The sequence below is a fragment of the Ursus arctos genome, unplaced genomic scaffold (assembly GCF_023065955.2).
Source record: "Ursus arctos isolate Adak ecotype North America unplaced genomic scaffold, UrsArc2.0 scaffold_50, whole genome shotgun sequence".
Taxonomy (NCBI): domain Eukaryota; kingdom Metazoa; phylum Chordata; class Mammalia; order Carnivora; family Ursidae; genus Ursus; species Ursus arctos.
Genome location: NW_026623068.1, coordinates 232,464 through 251,467, shown reverse-complemented (window position 1 = coordinate 251,467; position 19,004 = coordinate 232,464). Strand labels below are relative to the sequence as shown.

The window sequence follows — 19,004 nt, the reverse complement described above, 5'->3', positions numbered from 1 at the left end:
GATCCCACAAGGGAGGGATCAGGCCCTGAGCCGAAGGCAGACGCTTAAGGACTGAGCCACCCAGGCGCCCCTGGAAATCACAATCCTGTCAAGAGTCACATGCTCTCCTGACTGAGCCAACCTGGCCCTCCTTAAGGATTAACTTTTTAAATGACAAAAGTAAATACATTTCTCCCACTCAGCCTAATTTGAATATACTGTGCTTACAGTGTTTTTTGTGTTTTTTAATGGCCGAATTGTATTCCACAGTGTGGTTGTACTTTACGTGATGATTCTTCTGTTTGTCATTTGGGTGGCTATGATTTTGCTATTAAGATCGGGCTGTGATGAACATATTTTTGCATGTGTGTTTGAGTTTTCCAGTGAGATGGATTTCAGGGTAAGAGCTTCTGCAAAATGATCCTCAAGAGTGATTATGTCAGTTTCTGTTTTGACCTATGGTAAATAAGATGCTAATCACAGAGTATTTCTCAGTCTCTTAAATTTTTTGTCAACATGCGGGGGTGGGGGGGAAGATAATGCCTGTTTTAAATTTATATATATATATATATATGTTTCTGTTTTATATTTAAATCTAAATATATATTTATTATATATACATATTTATTTTGTATATGTGTTTAAATTTATATATATAAATATATATTTATACATATACAAATATATATTTTAAAGAGTTACTTGTTCACGAGTGAACACAGGGGAGGGCCAGAGGGAGAGGGAGAGAGACAATCTCAAGCAGATTCCACACTGAGCACAGAACCTGACTGGGGCTGGATCCCACAATCCCGAGATCATGACCTGAGTCAAAATCAAGAGTCAGATGCTTAACCGATTGAGCCACCCAAGTGCCCCTTAAATTTATATTTTTATAATCAGTAGTAAGACTGAGCATTTTTAGTTGGTCACTGTCAGTGATACTTTTTTCACATGAGCCTTCTCTCCTTATCATTTTCCTACTGGGTTGTTGTCTTTTTGTTTGGGTATTTATATTTTTATTATTGATTTGTAAGAACTTTTTATATGTAGGATAGTAGTCCTTTGCCTCTGTATTTGTTGCAGTATTTTCTCTCAAACTGTTGCCTTTCAGTTTAGCTTGTACCATACATTTCATGATACATTTCATTCTGAATCTTTATGGTGCCAAATCTCACAGTCTAACTTTATGGCTTGTGGCTTTGGATAATGCTTTAAAAGACCATTTTCAATCACTACATTTTCTTTTAGCACTTTTATGGTTTGGGCTCCTACTGCTTAGACCATTCATCTATTTTTATTATTCTGTATGTTATAAGGTAGCAGTTTTGGTCCCTACAACATCTAGTGATGGTCTATATCCCCCATGGATTTGAAACATCACTTAGATACTAAATTGTTATATATATTTTAACACAGCCATGTGTCTGTCTTCTTCACTTCCAGTTGGAATTTGTTTTTTTCATTTTGATGCATGAACATTTTGACTTGCAAAGTTACTTAGTTGTGAATTGATTGAGAGCTCCCACAGCTTGCTTCTCAGAATAAGAATAGGTTTGTACTAGGGAATAACACCCTTTTCTTAGTTCATTTGAGCAGCTATACTGCAGGAAGGAAGAAAAGAAAGGGACACTGACCAAAGGTATGTGTGTAAGTCTGTGAAAGCAATAGCTTTTCAGGAAGCCTGTGGTGTAGACTTCAACATACATGTCATTGGCCAGAACTAAGCATGTGGCCCTACCTCTAGGTGCAGGAACGTGTGAGAGGGGAGAATTTCTCACAGGGCAGATTGATACCTTGAACAAAATTGGGGTCCTCTTAGTAAGGAAGAAGGGGTAGGTGGATATTGAAAGGGGAATTTGGAGGGTCAGCTACATCTCTCTTGGCTCTTTTTTTTTTTTTTTCCTTTATAATTTCCCTAGGTCGGGGTGCCTGGGTGGTTCAGTCGGATTGAATGGCTTAATCTCAGGGTTTGAGTTCAAGCCCCACGTTGGTCTCCATGCTGGGTGTGTAGCCTATTAAAAAAAAAGAGAGAAAAGAAAAAGAAAAAAATTACCTCAAGTATTCTTAAGAGACAGAGGTGAAAGGGAAGAAAGCAAATGGAGGTGGGAGGGCAGGGGAGAAAAGGAGATAATTTGTAAAATGAAATGCTCAGGTCTTATTATTCAGTTTGATGAGCATTTTAAGAAATGTATACAGTTGACTCTTGAACAACATGGGTTTGAATTGCATGGGTCCACTTATATGCAGATTTTTTGATAAATATAGTACAGTACTGTAAACATATTTTCTTTATGGTTTTCACAATATTTTCTTTAGTGTAGTTTGTTGAAGGAATACAATATATAATACATCTAACATACAAAATATATGTGAATGGACTGTTTATGTTATCAGTAAGGCTTCTGGTCAACAGTAGGCAATTAGTAGTGAAGTTTTTGGGGAGTTGAAAGTTAAATGAAAATTTTTGACTGCACAGGTGTCAGCACCCTTAACCCCTGTGTTGTTCAAGTGTCAACTGTATATCTGTGCCCCACCACCAAAACCAAATATGAACTGTATATGAAACTCCAGAAGTTTCCTTTGTATCTCTTTCTAGTTAGGCTCTTTACCTCCACTGGTCATTTTCTGATTTCAGAATCTGTGGTAGATTAGATTTGCCTTATCTTGTAGGTCGTGTAAATGGAATTGAATGGTATGTATTCTTTTGTCTTCTTCCACTCAGTGTGTTCTTTGAGATTTATCCATGTTGTGTTCACTTATCAAAGATAAACAAAGCCAGATCCTAGTTTAAGTGGTGAGGACAGATTTTAATCAGCAATAACTCCTGCAATCAGGAAAAGAGTCCAGCATGAATTCAACTCAAACTCAGTTTGTACAGAGGGCATTTTAAAGAGAGAATGAGGGAGTAAGGCCAGGTATGAATAAAGTCAGAGAAGTAAAAGATTACAAAAAGTGAGAAAGGCGTTGTTCCATGTGAAACCACCTGCATTTACTCACTGGGAGACAGGAGCCAGACTTTTCAGTGTTGGCTGAGCAAACAGTAGATGCCTTGAGTTTTCTCAGTCATGGACTAAGGGGGACTGGCGTTGTCCTAGGGCTGGGGTCTTGAGCTGTTAGAAACTATGTTAGTGTTTGGCCCAGTCTGCATATGATAAGCCAAGGTTGAGGCCTTGTCGAGAAGGGGGTTCAGAGGAATCTGGCTAGAGTTTGGTCAAGGAGAGAGTCTTTGTCAGTGTAAAATAGTTTGTTCCTTTGTATGTAGTGTGCCTATACCACAATTTGTTCATCTGTTCAACTGATGATTAGACATTTTGTTGTTTCCAATAATTTGGTCATTATGAATAGGCTATAATAAACATTCTTATAGAAGTCTTAGATTTCTCTCAAAATTGCTTCATGGGATTGCTTAGTCACAGGGTGGGGATATATTGAACTGCTAGACTAATTTCCAAAGTGGTTTATCAGTTTACACTTCCCACCAGCAATATAGTAACACCCCAGTTGCTCAGCATCCTCGTTGACATTCTGTGCTGTCAGTGAGGGTGAGATAGCATCTCATTATGGTTTCACATTACATTTCCCTGGTGACAAATGATCTTAGGCACCTTTTTGTGTGTTTATTGGGCATTCGTACATCTTTTGTGAACTGTCAGTTCAAGTCTTTTGCCCATTTTTGCTGTTCCTGTTGTTTTTGGTTTTGACTTATTGGAATTTATGATACATTCTGAATAGGAATTCTTTGTCACGTAGATGTATTGTAAATATACATGTATAAGAAAATGAAAATTTAAAATATTTACAGTAGCATCAAAAAATGTAAAGTGGGGGTGCCTGGGTGGCACAGCGGTTAAGCGTCTGCCTTCGGCTCGGGGCGTGATCCCGGCGTCTGGGATCGAGCCCCACATCAGGCTCCTCCGCTATGAGCCTGCTTCTTCCTCTCCCACTCCCCCTGCTTGTGTTCCCTCTCTCGCTAGCTGTCTCTGTCTCTGTCGAATAAATAAATAAAATCTTTAAAAAAAAATGTAAAGTTTTTGGGGTGACTGGGTGGCTCAGTCGATGAATCATGTGACTTTTGATCTCAGCTCAGGTCTTGAACTCAGGGTTGTGAGTTCAAGGCCTGCATTGGTCTCCATGCTGGGTGTGGAACCTACTTAGAAAACGAAAACAACAGCAGAAAACCAAACTGGCTAGGAATAAGTCTCAAGAAAGACATGAAACACCTTTACACAGAAAAAATAAAACATTGTTGGGAAGAATTCAAGAAGACTGAAATAAATGGGAGATATGCTTTGTTTATGCATCGGAAGATTTGCTGTCATCAGGATTTCTGTTCTCCACCACTTGATTCATGCAAACAATGCAATCCCAGTCAAACTTGTAGCCACCTTTTTTAGAAGAAATGACCAGATTGATTCTAAAATGTATATGGAAAGGCAAAGGGTCTGGAATAGCCAAAATAGTCTTCAAAAGAACACAGTTGAAGAATGCTTATTCCTGCTGAATTTTAAGACTTATAGCAAAGCCACAGTAATCAAAGTCTTCGGCATAAAGATAGATCAATGAACAGAATAGAGAGTCCAAAAATAGGCCAAACACAAGTACTGTTGATTGATTTTTGCCCAGAGTGTCAAGTCAGTTCAGTGAGGGAAAGGAAGTCTTTTTAATGAATTATTCTGTTTGAACTGGATATTCAGGTGGAAAGAAAATGGAGCTTGACCCGTACCTTGTTCTGACACACACACATTAATTTGGAGTGGATCCTAAACCTAAATATAAAAGCTGAACCAGGGGGCGCCTGGGTGGCTCAGTCACTTGAGTCCAACTCTTGATTTTGGCTCAGGTCATGATCTCAGGGTCATGAGATCAAGCCCCGTGTCGAATCAAGCCCTGTGTCAGCCTCCACGCTCAGTGAGGAGTCTGCTTGAGATTCTTTACTTTTGGCCCTTCCCCTGTGCACACTCTCTCTATCAAATAAATCTTGAAAAACAGAAAAGCTAGAACCATAAAACTTTTGTATGAAAACATGGGAGAGTATCTTGATGACCTTGGGGTAGGCAAATGTTTTGTATACAGAACATAAAAAGCACTAATTACAAAGGAAAAATAGATACACTAAGAACATGAGCAGGCAAGACAGGCTGGGAGAAAATATTCAGAATACATGTTCTTAAGTGTTTTATTTTTTCCAGAAGTATGTTAGCATTATTCAGGTCCATGGTATCCTATTATTCTATTCTGTATTAACTGTTTTTTTTATTGTTTGTTTGTTTAAGTCAGGTATGAGACATTGTACCGCGGAACTTTCTGATTGACTTCTCCTTATTTCACCCTCTTGTGAATGTTGGTTCATTTTCCATTAACGTCTTGCCCACTATTCAGGGACTCCTTACAACAGAGAGAGTAGATTTTATATCCTGTTAATCCTTGTGAAGTAATTGGCTGTTAGATGAAGCCAGAAGGCAATCCCAGTAGCTTCCATTGGGAGGAAACGTTAGCCTATGAGTCTTAGTTAATTGAGGCACAGCGTTGTTTTTTCTTTTCAATATTTTATTTATTTATTTATTTATTTATTTGAGAGAGACACAGAGACAGAAAGACAGAGTGGGCGGGAAGGAGAGAGGGAGAGGGACAAGCAGAGTCTGCACTGAGCTTGGAGCCTGAACACTGAGATCATGACCTGAGCTGAAATCAAGAGTCGGACACTCAATTGACTGAGCCATCCAGGCGCCCGTTTTGTTTTTTTTCTTAATTTTTTTTTATTATGTTATGTTAGTCACCATACAGTACATCCCTGGTTTCTGATGTAAAGTTCGATGATTCATTAGTTGCGTATAACACCCAGTGCACCATGCTATACGTGCCCTCCTTACTACCCATCACCAGTCTATCCCATTCCCCCACCCCCTCCCCTCTGAAGCCCTCAGTTTGTTTCTCATAGTCCATAGTCTCTCATGCTTGATTCCCCCTTCTGATTACCCCTCTTTTTTTATCCCTTTCTTCCCCTACCGATCTTCCTAGTTCTTCTATTCCATAGATGAGAGAAATCATGATAATTGTCTTTCTCTGCTTGACTTATTTCACTTAGCATTATCTCCTCCAGTGCCGTCCATGTTGCAGCAAATGTTGAGAACTCGTTCTTTCTGATAGCTGAGTAATATTCCATTGTATATATGGACCACAACTTCTTAATCCAGTCATCTGTTGAAGGACATCTCGGTTCCTTCCATGATTTAGCTATTGTGGACAATGTTGCTGTGAACATTGGGGTGCATATGGCCCTTCTCTTCACTACTTCTGTATCTTTGTGGTAAATACCCAGTAGTGCAATGGCTGGGTCATAGGGTAGCTCAATTTTTAACTTTCTAAGGGACCTCCACACTGTTTTCCAGAGTGGCTGTACCAACTTGCATTCCCACCAGCAATGTAGGAGGGATCCCCTTTCTCCACATCCTCTCCAGCAATTGTTGTTTCTTGCCTTGTCAATTTTTGCTATTCTAACTGGCATAAGGTGGTATCTTAGTGTGGTTTTGATTTGAATTTCCCTGATGGCTAATGATTTTGAACATTTTTTCATGTGTCTGTTAGCCATTTGTATGTCATCATTGGAAAAGTGTCTGTTCATATCTTCTGCCCATTTTGTGATTTGTTTATTTGTTTCTCGCGTATTGAGTTTGAGAAGTTCTTTGTAGATCTTGGATACCAGTCTTTTATCTGTAGCGCCATTTGCAAATATATTCTCCCATTCCGTGGGCTGCCTCTTAGTTTTTTTGACTGTTTCCTTGGCTGTGCAGAAGCTTTTTATCTTGATGAAGCCCCACAAGTTCATTTTATCTTTTGTTTCTCTTGTCTTCCGAGGTGTGTCATGAAAAAGGTTGCTTTGGCCGATGTCGTAGAGGTTGCTGCCTATGTTCTCCTCTAGGATTTTGATGGATTCCTGTCTCACATCGAGGTCTTTCATCCATTTGGAGTTTATCTTTGTGTATGGTGTGAGAGAGTGGTCAAGTTTCATTCTTTTGCATGTAGCTGTCCAATTTTCCCAGCACCATTTATTGAAGAGACTGTCTTTTTTCCACCGGATGTTTTAAACAGGCCAATTAATTATGAAGAGATTGAGTCAGTGATAAACTCTGACAAAACTCTTTGTTTTTGTTTTGTATTTTCCTTAGGTGATTAACACTTTAGGCCTTGCGGATCCGCTGAGGAAAGCAACGGCGCTCACAAGAAGGAAAACAGACTCAAAGTCTGTGTAGGTACAAAGTTTATTGCCCTTAAGACTTTGCTTCCTGCCTTCCATTTATAACCAAGAACGAAACCAACAAGAAATAGAAACCAAACACTGAGACTAGTCCATGCAAAAGAACAACGATAAAAATGAGAGGTAGAGCAATATCTTACAGGCCAGTATGCAGCCTGCAGTTAACATTCCAAACTTGAAAACCGATGCGAAGAGTATCGGATTGATTTTTGCAATTGCATAAATATACATCGTAGGTACGTATATATGTACGTACCCTGCGTATAAATACACACATCCACACAGACACCGTTTGCGCAACTGAAGTGTTGGGGGAGGGATGGAAGTCCAAGTGGGTAAGTAGGTTTGAAAAGCAATAGAATGAAGTTTCCTGCAAGGTTGCACAGCTTGAGGAAACAGCCTTGACCTCTGTCTGTAAAGCGGTGCCTTCCACATAGGCTGCTTCCGAGGGTTGTACGTGTTCCTGTTTGTCCAGCATGCGGAGTAATGCCTGGCACTGGAGTCAGCACTCAGCACTGTTGATTAGAAGTGAAATGAAGCAGCCCCAGCCTCGACCCTCACTGGCTGGGAGAGCGGGGAGGGCCCCTTCCCATTCCCTCAGACGAAGAACTGCCCGCTGGAGGGCATGTCACACCTCTCCTGGCAAGTTCCCAGTGTTGCAGGTGACACTCCTGCCGATAGGGCAAAGTCAGTCAGTGCTTCTTGAATGAACAGGTGGCTGGACCAGATCCGCGTTTCCCACGGGAGGAATGTGAGGTGACTTTAGGTGGCACCCCGGTAGATGTGTTACATTTTCAAAGGTATTGATTACAGGGTGTGTTAGAAGAAAATATTAGGTAGCACGTCACACCTGGGTGCTAAAAGAAGTGAGTTGATCTAAAGGACTGTTGAGGGGCCCCTGTGTGGCTCAGTGGGTTGAGCATCTGCCTTTGGCTTGGGTCATGATCTCGGGGTCCTGGGATTGAGCTGCATGTCGGGTTCCCCGCACGCTTCTCCCTTTTCCTCTCCCTCTGCCACTCCCCCTGCTTGTGCTGTCGTTCTTGCTTGTTCTCAGTCTCTCAAATAAATAAATAAAATATTTAAAAAATGTAAAATAAAGGAATATTAAATGGAGCAGGTGCATGGTGAATGTCATGAAAATTTCAGGACAATCGTGGATTGAATGAACACTGTTAAAAGGTCTTTCTAAATCTGATATTTTTCATTCTTGGCATTTTATTTCAATATCTATTTATTTATTTAACTTTTTGAGAGAGAGAGAGAGAGAGAGAACACGTGTGAGCAGTGGTGGGGAGGGCAGGGGAGAGAGAAAGATCCCAAGCAGGCTCCACGCCCATTGCAGAGCCAGACATGGGCCTCAATCTCAAGAGTCTGAGATCACAATCTGAGCCACAACCAGGGGTCGGCTGCCCAACAGACTGTGCCACCCAGGCACCCCTGATTTCTTCCTGGTGTGTCCTGCAGTCACTGGAGCATCGTGTTAGAGTTGTCATTACGTGTGCACATGGACGTGCTCAGTCTTCCTCGTGGAGTGGTTGGACCGCTGCACTCACAGCCCCTGGCTGCTTCAGTCCACGTACCATCTAGGGGCCATTTGAAGAAGGGGCACAAATTCTAATTGCTGTTCGAGAACCATCCATCGATACCTTCTGATCAGACCAAGAAAGACTCAGTAACACAGCCTACACCTGGAGGGTCAGGAGCTTGGAAAGAAATCTCAGAGCCGATGATGGCGATCTCTTCAGAAGCGCAGCCTCGCCAGTGTGCTTGGCTGCACGAAGGTCAATGCTGTGTGGAAACTCCCAGATATCCTGAAAGGGAAGACCTAACCAACCCATGTCACTCATCTTTTTCCTTTCATTCTGTTCAAATAAGTCTAAAAGGGCTTTTTCATAAACACAAAATTAGAATTCTAAGCAATAAGAAAAACACTGACTAACTGGCAGTGTTTCTTCTTTTTTCTGTCTTACAATTGATGGTGTCTTAGAATGAAATACGGCATATGGTTAGTGTAGAAACATTCTAAAACAAAGAGAAGTTAAAACACACACATACACATACACACCCATGCACCCCAGAAATCTCTGATGTTTCTCCTGTTTCTCTGCTGTTCTTCAGCCTCCCTGCCTGCCTTCTGCTACTGGAACATTCCAAGGCGCTTCCTGCCCCAGAGCATTTCTATCTGTTGTGTGTCCTGTCTGGAATGCCTTTTGCACAGCTCTCTCCGATTCTGTGGGGCTCCACGTGGCCTTCCCTTTTCAGGGAGGCCTCCCTTTTACCTTCTCTAGTGCAGGTCCTTCCATCCCCCATGCTGTTGTCCTTCATCTGGCATAAGCTCTTATGTCTCTTTGTGTCTGCTCTTCCCGGGCTCCCCACGGTATCCCCAATGCCTGGCACTTAGCAGACACTGGACAGGTATTGCTTGAACTGGATCCATAGTGTTAAACTGAGGGCGAATGCAGCAGCTGCTCCTTGTCATCCAGGAGAGGGCAGTAGGAAGTACAGGGAGGAGCTCCTAGAGGAAGGCAGCTTGGTCAGCTTTTCAGCAGGTAGAGCCGCTGAGTGGTGGAGCGAGTGCCTTCTTTGTGGGGCGTGCTCAGGGAGTGGCTTGGTGTTGTTGAAGGGTTCTGGCACCGGATGTCAGGGTTGGCCAGTCATTTGGAATGTTCCTTCCAACCAGACATCCATGTTTGAGGACTGTTCTCATCACTGGTCTGTGGTTCTTGCTTCAACTGCAGATGTGGCTTTTACCACTAGATGGCACTAGATGATGCCTTTGAGGACAGTGCTCCTCAAAGCACCAACAGAGAGCAATTGGCTCTGTTTTAATTATTGAAGTAATCCATCTATACAATGTTATATCAGTTTCAGGTGTGCAGCATAGTGATTTGACAAGTCTGTATACATTACACAGCGCTCACCACGATTAAGTATAGTCACTATATGTCACACAGTAGGGCATTGTTACAATTTTATTTGACCATATTCCAGACATTGTACTTTTCATCTTTGTGAGTTATTTATATAAGTGGAAGATTGTAACTCTTAATCCCCTTCACCAATTTCGCCCCCCCCCCTTTACCTCTGGCAACCATCAGTTTGCTTTCTTTCTTGAAGAGTTTGTTTTGTTTTGTTTGTTTGGAGAACAGATTTTTCATGACACTTATACCCAGAACACATACTTCGACCAAAGCTTCCTGAAACAGTCTTTAACTCTTACAGTATGTAGTCCATACTGATTTTTTCTAGTTTACTCTAGTTGACTGTATTTTCTAAGACGGTGATTTGCAAACTATTACATTGATTTTATGACATGGATGGGTCACAATTCATTGTTTGAAAAGCACCATTTTAGACAACTGAGCCTGTTCACCCTTGTAAAACTCTATAGGTCAGCTTTCCTTGACAATCTGGGCTTGCAGGTAATTGTGTCCCTTAGTGCGTACTTTGTGTGTTTCTGTGTTGAGTTGCTGCCTTGAGTAGCCGAAGGTATGTGCTTCCTTATGGGTGTCTGTGGATGTGGGAACATGGACGTGGGAGACTGGGGGGGGACATGTTTGTACAGGATTTGCACCGACTGTAGTCAAGAGAGCAGTAAGCCTTGTCAGTGGATATAAAGAGAAAATAGAATATCTATCTGCTTCTGGGAGCTCAGAACCCAGCTGGGTGACATCATACACACACACACACCCACACCCACACCCTACCCCTTTCAGCTTACTCCTCAAGCAAGTGGAAATGAGCTGATGCGCTCAGGATATCATTTAGGATGTTTCAGGGTGTAAATAACAGAAAACCAACTCCATTTGGTTTATTTATTACTTTTTTTAAAATGTAAATTCAATTAGCCAACTTACAGTACATCCATAGATTCAGATGTAGTGTTCAGTAGTTTGTCAGTTTTGTGTAACACCCAGTGCTCATCATATCACGTGCCCTCCTTAATGCCCATCACCGAATTATGTCACCCCCACACCCACCTCCCCTCCGGCAACCCTCAGTTTGTTTGCTAGAGTTAAGAGTCTCCTATGGTTTTTCTCCATCTCTGATGACTTCCCAGTCTGTTTTCCCTCCCTTCCCCTAGGTCCTCTGGCCTGTTTCTTATATTCCACATATGAGTGAAACCATATGATAATTGACTTTGTCTTACTGACTGGTTAGTGTACTTCGCTCAGCATAATACCCTCCAGTTCTATCCACGTGGATGTAAATGGTAAATTTTCATCCTTTCTGTTGGCTGGGTAATATTCCACATGGTATAGATGTGGTATAGATGGTAATACCACATCTTTTTCCATTCATCTATCGATGGCCATCTTGGCTCTTTCCACAGTTTGGCTGTTGTGGACATTGCTGATGTGAACATTGGGGTGCACGTGCCCCTTCGGGTCACTACATTTGTATCTTTGGGGTAAATACCTAGTAGTACAATTGCTGGGTTGTAGGGTAGCTCTTTTTTTTTTTTTAAGATTTTATTTATTTGTCAGAGAGAGAGAGCACAAGCAGGGGGAATGGGAGGCAGAGGGAGAAGGTGGCTTCCCGCTGAGCAAGGAGCCCGACGCAGGACGTGATCCCAGGAGTCTGGGATCGTGACCCGAGCCAAAGGCAGATGCTCAACTGACTGAGCCACCCAGGCATCCCAAGGTAGCTCTATCTTTAACTTCTTGAGGAACCTCCATACTGTTTTCCAGAGTGGCTGCACCAGTTTGCCTTCCCACCAACAGTGTAAAAGTGTTCACCTTTATCCTCATCCTTGCCAACATTTGTTTCCTGTCTTGTGAATTTTAGCCATTCTTACTGGTATGAAGTTTTATCTCATTGTGGTTTTGATTTGTATTTCCCTGATGCCAAATGATATGGAGCAGGTTTTCATGTGTCTGTTGGTCATTTGTGTGTCTTCTTTGGAGAAATATCTGTACATGTCTTCTGCCCGTTTCTGGATCATTTTTTGAGTTTTGAGTTTGATAAGTTCTTTATAGATCTTGGATACTAGCCCTTTATCTGATAAGACATTTGCAAATATCTTTTCCCGTTCTGTGGGTTGCCTTTTAGTTTTGTTGACTGATTCCTTTGCTGTGTGGAAGCTTTTTATCTTGATGAAGTCCCAATAGTTCATTTTTGCTTTTGCTTGCCTTGCCTTTGGAGCTGTGTCTAGCAAGAAGTTGCTGCGGCTGAGGTGGAAGAGCTTGCTGCCTATGTTCTCTAGGATTTTGTGGGATTCCTGTCTCACATTAAGGTCTTTCATCCATTTTGAGTTTATCTTTGTGTATGGTGTGAGAGAGTGGTCAAGTTTCATTCTTTTTCATGTAGCTGTCCAATTTTCCCAGCACCATTTATTGAAGAGGCTCTCCTTTTTCCATTGGATTTCTTTCCTGCTTTGTCGAGGATCAGTTGACCATAGAGTTGAGGGTCCATGTCTGGGTTCTCTGTTCTGTTCCATTGATCCATGTGTCTGTTTTTGTGCCAGTACCATGCTGTCTTGATGGTTACAGCTTTGTAATGGAGCTTGAAGTCTGACATTGTGATGCCCCCAGCTTTGGTTTTCTTTTTCAACATTCCTTTGGCTCTTTGGGGTCTTTTCTGGTTCCATACAAATCTTAGGATTATTTGTTACAGCTTTGTGAAAAAGTTGATGGTTTTTTCATAGGGATTGCATTGAATGTATAGATTACTCTGTGTAGCATAGACATTTTAACAATATTCTTCCAATCCATGAGCATGGAACATTTTTCCGTTTCTTTGTGTCTTCCTCAATTTCTTTCATAAGTGTTCTGTAGATTTTGGAGTACAGATCCTTGACCTCTCTGGTTAGGTATATTCTTAGGTATCTTATGGGTTTTGGTGCAATTGTAAATGGGATCGATTCCTTCATTTCTCTTTCTTCTGTCTCATTGTCAGTGTATAGAAATGCAACTGATTTCTGTGCGGTGATTTTATATCCTGCCGTGTTGCTGAATTCTTGTATGAGTTCTAGCTATTTTGGGGTGGAGTCGTTTGGGTTTTCCACATAAAGTATTGTGTCATCTGCAAAGAGTGATTGTTTGACTTCTTTGCCCATTTGGAGGCCTTTTATTTCTTTTTGTTGTCTGATTGCTGAGGCTAGGACTTCTATTTGAACAGCTGTGGTGAGAGTGGGCATCCCTGTCGTGTTCCTGACCTTAGGGGAAAAGCTCTCAGTTTTTCCCCATGGAGAGTGATACTCGCTGTGGGCTTTTCGTAGATGTCTTTTATGTTACTGAGGTATGTTCCCTCTACCCCAACACTGTGGAGAATTTTAATCAAGAAAGGATGATGCATTTCGTCCAGTGCTTTTTCTGCATCAGTTGAGAGGACCGTATGCATCTTGTCCTTTCTTTTATTAATGTGATGTATCATGTTGATTTGATTTGCGAATGTTGAGCCACCCTTGCAGCACAGGAATAAATCCCACTTGGTCATGGTGAATACTTCTTTTAACGTACTGTTGTATCCTACGGGATAGTATGTTGGTGAGAATTTTTAAACCCATGGGGTCTTTGTCTGGTTTTGGGATCAAGGTAATGCTGGCCTTATAGAACAAGTTTGGAAGTTTCCCTTCCATTTCTATTTTTTGAAACAGCCTCAGAAGAATAGGTATGAGTTTTTCTTTAAATGTTTGGTAGAATTCCCTTGGGAAACCATCTGGCCCTGGACTCTTGTGTGTTGGGAGATTTCTATCACTGCTTCTATTGCCTTGCTGGTTATGGGTCTGTTCAGATTTTCTGTTTCTTCCTGATTTAGTTTTGGTAGTTTGTAAGTTTCCAGGAACGCATCCGTTTCTTCCAGATTGCCTCATTTGTTGTCATATAGCTGCTCATAATATGTTCTTAAGATTGTTTGTATTTCCTTGGTGTTGGTTGTGATCTCTCCTCTTTCATTCATGATATTATTATTTTGGGTCCTTTCCCCTTTCTTTTGGATAAGTCTGGCTAGAGGTTCATCAGTCTTATTAATAATTTCAAAGAATCAGCTCTAGGTTCATTGATCTGTTCTACTGTTCTTCTGGTTTCGATTTCATTGATTTCTGCTCTGCTTTTTATAATGTCCGTTCTCCTGCTTGGTCTAGGCTTTATTTGCTGTCCTTTCTCTAGCTTCTTTAGGTGTAAGGTTAGCTTGTGTATTTGATACTTTTCTAATTTTTTTTTGAGAAAGGCTTGTATTGCTATGTACTTTCCTCTTAGGACTGCTTTTGCTGTATCTCAAAGGTTTTGAGTAGCTGCGTTTTCATTTGCATTCGGTAAGAATTTTTTTAATTCTTTTTTTTTTTTTAAGATTTTATTTATTTATTTGACAGAGAGAGAGACAGCCAGCGAGAGAGGGAACACACGCAGGGGGAGTGGGAGAGGAAGAAGCAGGCTCTCAGAGAAGCAGGGAGCCCAATGTGGGGCTTGATCCCAGGACCCTGGAATCATGCCCTGAGCCGAAGGCAGACAGTTAACGACTGAGTCACCCAGTTGCCTCGAATTTTTTAAAATTCTTCTTTAATTTCCTGGTTGACCCATTCATTCTTTAGTAGGATGCTCTTTAGCTTCTGAGTGTTGGTGTTCCTTCTAAATTTCCTCTTGTGCTTGAGTTCCAGTTTCAAAGCATTGTGGTCTGAAAATATGCAGGGAATAATCCCAGTCTTTTGGTATTGGTTGGGACCTGATTTGTGACCCAGTGTGATCTGTTTTCGAGAATGTTCCATGTGCACTGGAGAAGAATGTGTGTTCTTTTGCTTTAGGATGGAATGCTCTGTATATATCCATGAAGTCCATCTGGTACAGCGTGTCATTCAGAGCCCTTGTTTCCTTGTTGATCATCTGCTTAGATGATCTGTCCATTGCTGTGAGTGGGGTGTTGAAGTCCCCTATGATTATTGTATTATCATCAATGTGTTTCTTTAATTTGGTTTTCAATTGACTTATATAATTGGCTGCTCCCATGTTAGGAGCATAAATATTTATAATTGTTAGATCTTCTTATTGGGTGGACCCTTTAAGTATGATATAACATCCCTCTTCCTGCCTTACTATAGTCTTTGGTTTAAAATCTAATTTGTCTGATGTGAGGATTGGTACCCCAGCTTTCTTTTGAAGTCCATTAGCATCATAAATGGATCTGTACCCTCCTCACTTTCAATCTGGAGGTGTCGGAGTCTCTTGTAGATAGCATATGAATGGGTCTTGCTTTTTTATCCAATCTGATACCCTGTGTCTTTTGATTGGAGCATTTAGCCCATTTACATTCAGAGTAACTATTGAGAGATATGAATTTAGTGCCTTTGTAGTACCTGTAGAGTCCCAGTTTCTGTAGATCGTTTCTGTTTCTTTCTGGTTTACATTACTTTTGGGCTCAGTCTTCGCTTAGAGGATCCCTTTTAATATTTCTTGCAGGGCTGGTTTAGTGGTCATGTGTTCTTTCAGTTTCTGTTTGTCCAGGAAGCCCTTTATTCCTCCTTCCATTCTGAATGACAGCCTTGCTGGATAAAGTATTCTTGGCTGTATGTTTTTCTCATTTAGTACCCTGAATATATCATGCCAGCCCTTTCTGGCTTCCCAGGGCTCTGTGGATAGGTCTGCTGCCAGCCTAGTGTTGCTACCCTTTTAGGTTAGGAACCTCTTGTCTCGAGATGCTTTTAGGATTTTCTCTTTATGTCTGAAATCCGCAAGCTTCGCTCTTGTATGTTGGAGTGTTGATCTCTTTTTATTGATTTTGAGGGGGGTCCTCTCTATATCTTGGACTTGTATGCCTGTATCCATCCTGGGATAGGGAAATGCTCAGCTATGATTTGCTCAAATATACCTTCTGTCTCCCCTCTCTCTCTTTCTTTGTTCTCGGGGACCCCAGTAATCGTTTTGCATTATGGTATTGCTGATTTCTTGAAGCCTCCCTTCATGGTCCATTAATTGTTTTTCTCTCTTTCCCTCGGCTTCCTTCCTTTCCATCAACTTGTCTTCTATGTCACTTACTCTCTCTTCTGCCTCACTTACCCTAGGTGTTAGAGCATCCAATTTAGACTGCATCTCAGTTAAAGCATTTTAAATTTCAGCCCGATTAGATTTTATTTCTGCACTAAGATTCTCTAGTCTCTTTTATGCTTTTTTCAAGCCCAGCTAATAACTTTATAATAGTTATCCGGAATTCCAGCTCTGATATTTTACTTATATCCATATCAATTAGATCTGTGGCAGAGAGTATTGCCTCTGGTTCTTTCTTTTGTTGTGAATTCCTCCTTCTAGTTATTTTGCTCACAGAAGAATGGATGAACAGGAGAGCAAAATCAAAAATATTAACCACGACCCAAGCAAAATCCACACTAGACAAATCCAAAGAGGTCAGAAACCAAAAAAGAAAAAAAAAAAGGGTAGGGGAGAAGAGAGAATATAATCTCCCAGGTGTTCAAAACAGGTGATCCACTTGGTCTTGGGTATATTTTAGTCTGTTTGTTAAAAGACACTAAATCCCAATAATGTAAAATCACCAATGTGTGTGTGTATGTATATATACATATACAGAAACATAAAATTGAATAAAGTGAAAAGAAGCCAAAAAGGAAGAATATATCTAATGTAAATGTAAAAAAATGAAAGTTAAAAAAAGACTTAAAAGCAAAGAGTTGATAATATACGAAACTAGTTGAAAAGGAAAAAAGAAAAGGAAAATTTTAAACTGAAAGATCAACAAATCACGAGAAAACCTTTGAATTTTATTTACTGTTTTCCCCTAGTGCTTGCTTCTAAACTTGGTGTTCACCTGTTTTTCCACATGGTTTTCTGGGGGAGGGGCCCACTGTGCTGATTCTCAGGTGTCTTTGCCTGGGGGGAGTTGTACCCTCCATTTCCAGGGGGCCAGGCTCAGTGTAAACTGCCTCTAGTTGGTCTGTATGGCTTTTGTTCCCTGAAGGCTTTCTGGGCCTCTTTAGAGGATGAAAACAAAAGTGGTCATGCCCTGATCTCCAGTCCCTGTGCTGAAAGATCATGGTTCCCTCTCTTCAGTAAACCCTCAGGGATAAGGGGTCTTCACTTTTGTGTATACCAAACTCTGCAGTCTCCTGCAGTGCATGCCTGCACTGATCCTCCCAGGAGAAGGCGGAGGGTCGCGGCTTTTCTGTCCTTTGCAGGGCCCCCACATGATAGCTGTTGCCTGACCAAGCTGCGGTTTGAGGTTTATGGCAATCCCCCTCCTCTGCTCCCCGACCCTAACAGATTTCCCGGCTCCAGTGCCTGGGAACTCTGCTGGCTCAGGTACCCCTGTTTTTCCTGTGACCCTAGGGATCCTGAGACCACACTGCCCCACCTGGGATTCTGCCCCACCTCGCCACCTGAGCACCTTTCAGGCAGGGACGTCTCTCACTTGGAGCAGATTTCTAAAGGTCTGATTTTGCACTCTGGGGTTATGTCACTTTCCTGTGGACGGCTCACACAGGCTCCCTCTCCCCGCAGATGATCTTCCCATATGTCCCCACAGATTCATTTCTCCGCACCTTCTACTTTGCAAAAAGTGGTCACATTTCTCTTTGTAGAATTCCAGCAATTCTTTCTGTACATCTCAGATTGAATTCATACGTGTCCGGAAAGACGTAATAGTTATCTAGCTAAATTACAGGGACCAGATGAATTGAGGTCCCCTGCTGTTCCATCATCTTGCCTCCCTCCCTCTATGTATTACTTTTTAAAAAATATTTATTTATTTTAGAGAGTGAGCAGGGGGATGGGCAAAGGGAGGGAGAATCCTGAAGCAGACTCCCTGCTGAGCACAGAGTCCGACACGGGGCTCAATCCCAGGACCCTGAGATCATGATGTGAGCCTAAACCCAAGGTAGCCACTGAATTGACGGAGCCACCCAGGTACACCTCCATTTGGTTGAAATGTTAAACACAGGGGTGCATGGGTGGCTCAGTCAGTTAAGCGGCTACCTTGGGCTCAGGTCATGATCTCAGGGTCCTGAGATCGAGCCCCCCATCAGGGTCCCTGCTCAGTGGGAAGTCTGCTTCTCCCTCTCCCTCTGCTACTTCCCCTGTTTGTGTTCTCTCAGTTATTCTCTCTCTCTCTCAAATAAATAAATAAAACCTTAAAAAATAAATAAATGGTAAACATATATATTAATTCACAAGATAACTGATGAGGGGCAGAGCAGACTCCAGGCCCACAGTGACTTGGCATGGCCTTAGCGTTCCAGGCTCCTTCCCCTACGTCTTGTTGTCCTAAGGCTAGTTCCACTCAGGTTTGACAGAAGACCTTCAGGGATATTTGGACTTCAGCTCCCCGGCTTAGAACACCAAAACTTTGCTTCCTTGTAGCGTAGACCAGGGAGAGTTTAGGCTACCATAGCATTTTCCGGTTGTATAGACCAGAGAGTACAGGCTACTCTAGCATTTTCTAGGTTGTAGCAGTTGTGTTTATTTGTTCCTGGTTTTCCCACTATGACCTGCTTAAGGGATGTGGAAGGACTGGTACCTAATACAGAGCCGGGGGAAATACTTAGGTAGTCATTCATAAGTTTCACAAAACAATCCTGGATCTCCTTTCCTATGGACACAGAACTTCTGGTTGAGCAGAGTTGTCTGATTGGCTCTGGCCAGTGAGTTTGCTGAGGGAATAGGTGGTGGCAGGTCTTCTAGGTGAGGTATGAGGTGAGGTTATGTGCTCTCTAGGGTCCTGGAAAAAGAGTTAGCCGCATGAGTAAAGAGAGGAAAGAAATGGCCACTGTGGGGAGGTTGAGGGGCCGTGTATGTGAGCACCAAGAGGGATGGCCGAGTCTGTTGACATT

General features: G+C 41.9%; 1 protein-coding gene across 4 annotated transcripts in view; it reads left to right on the top strand.

Annotated features, from left to right (window-relative positions):
- Positions 1 to 19,004, top strand: part of LOC123001964 (thyroid receptor-interacting protein 11-like) — a 44,910-nt gene that overhangs the window by 6,636 nt on the left and 19,270 nt on the right. For 3 of the 4 annotated variants that reach the window (XR_008957663.1, XM_057307557.1, XM_057307554.1), the window contains exon 2: positions 7,146 to 7,225. The exons of the other annotated variant lie outside the window; for it this stretch is intronic. The gene's annotated coding sequence lies outside the window, so the exon portion shown is untranslated. The remainder of the gene's footprint in view (positions 1 to 7,145; positions 7,226 to 19,004) is intronic. 4 annotated transcript variants of the gene reach the window in all.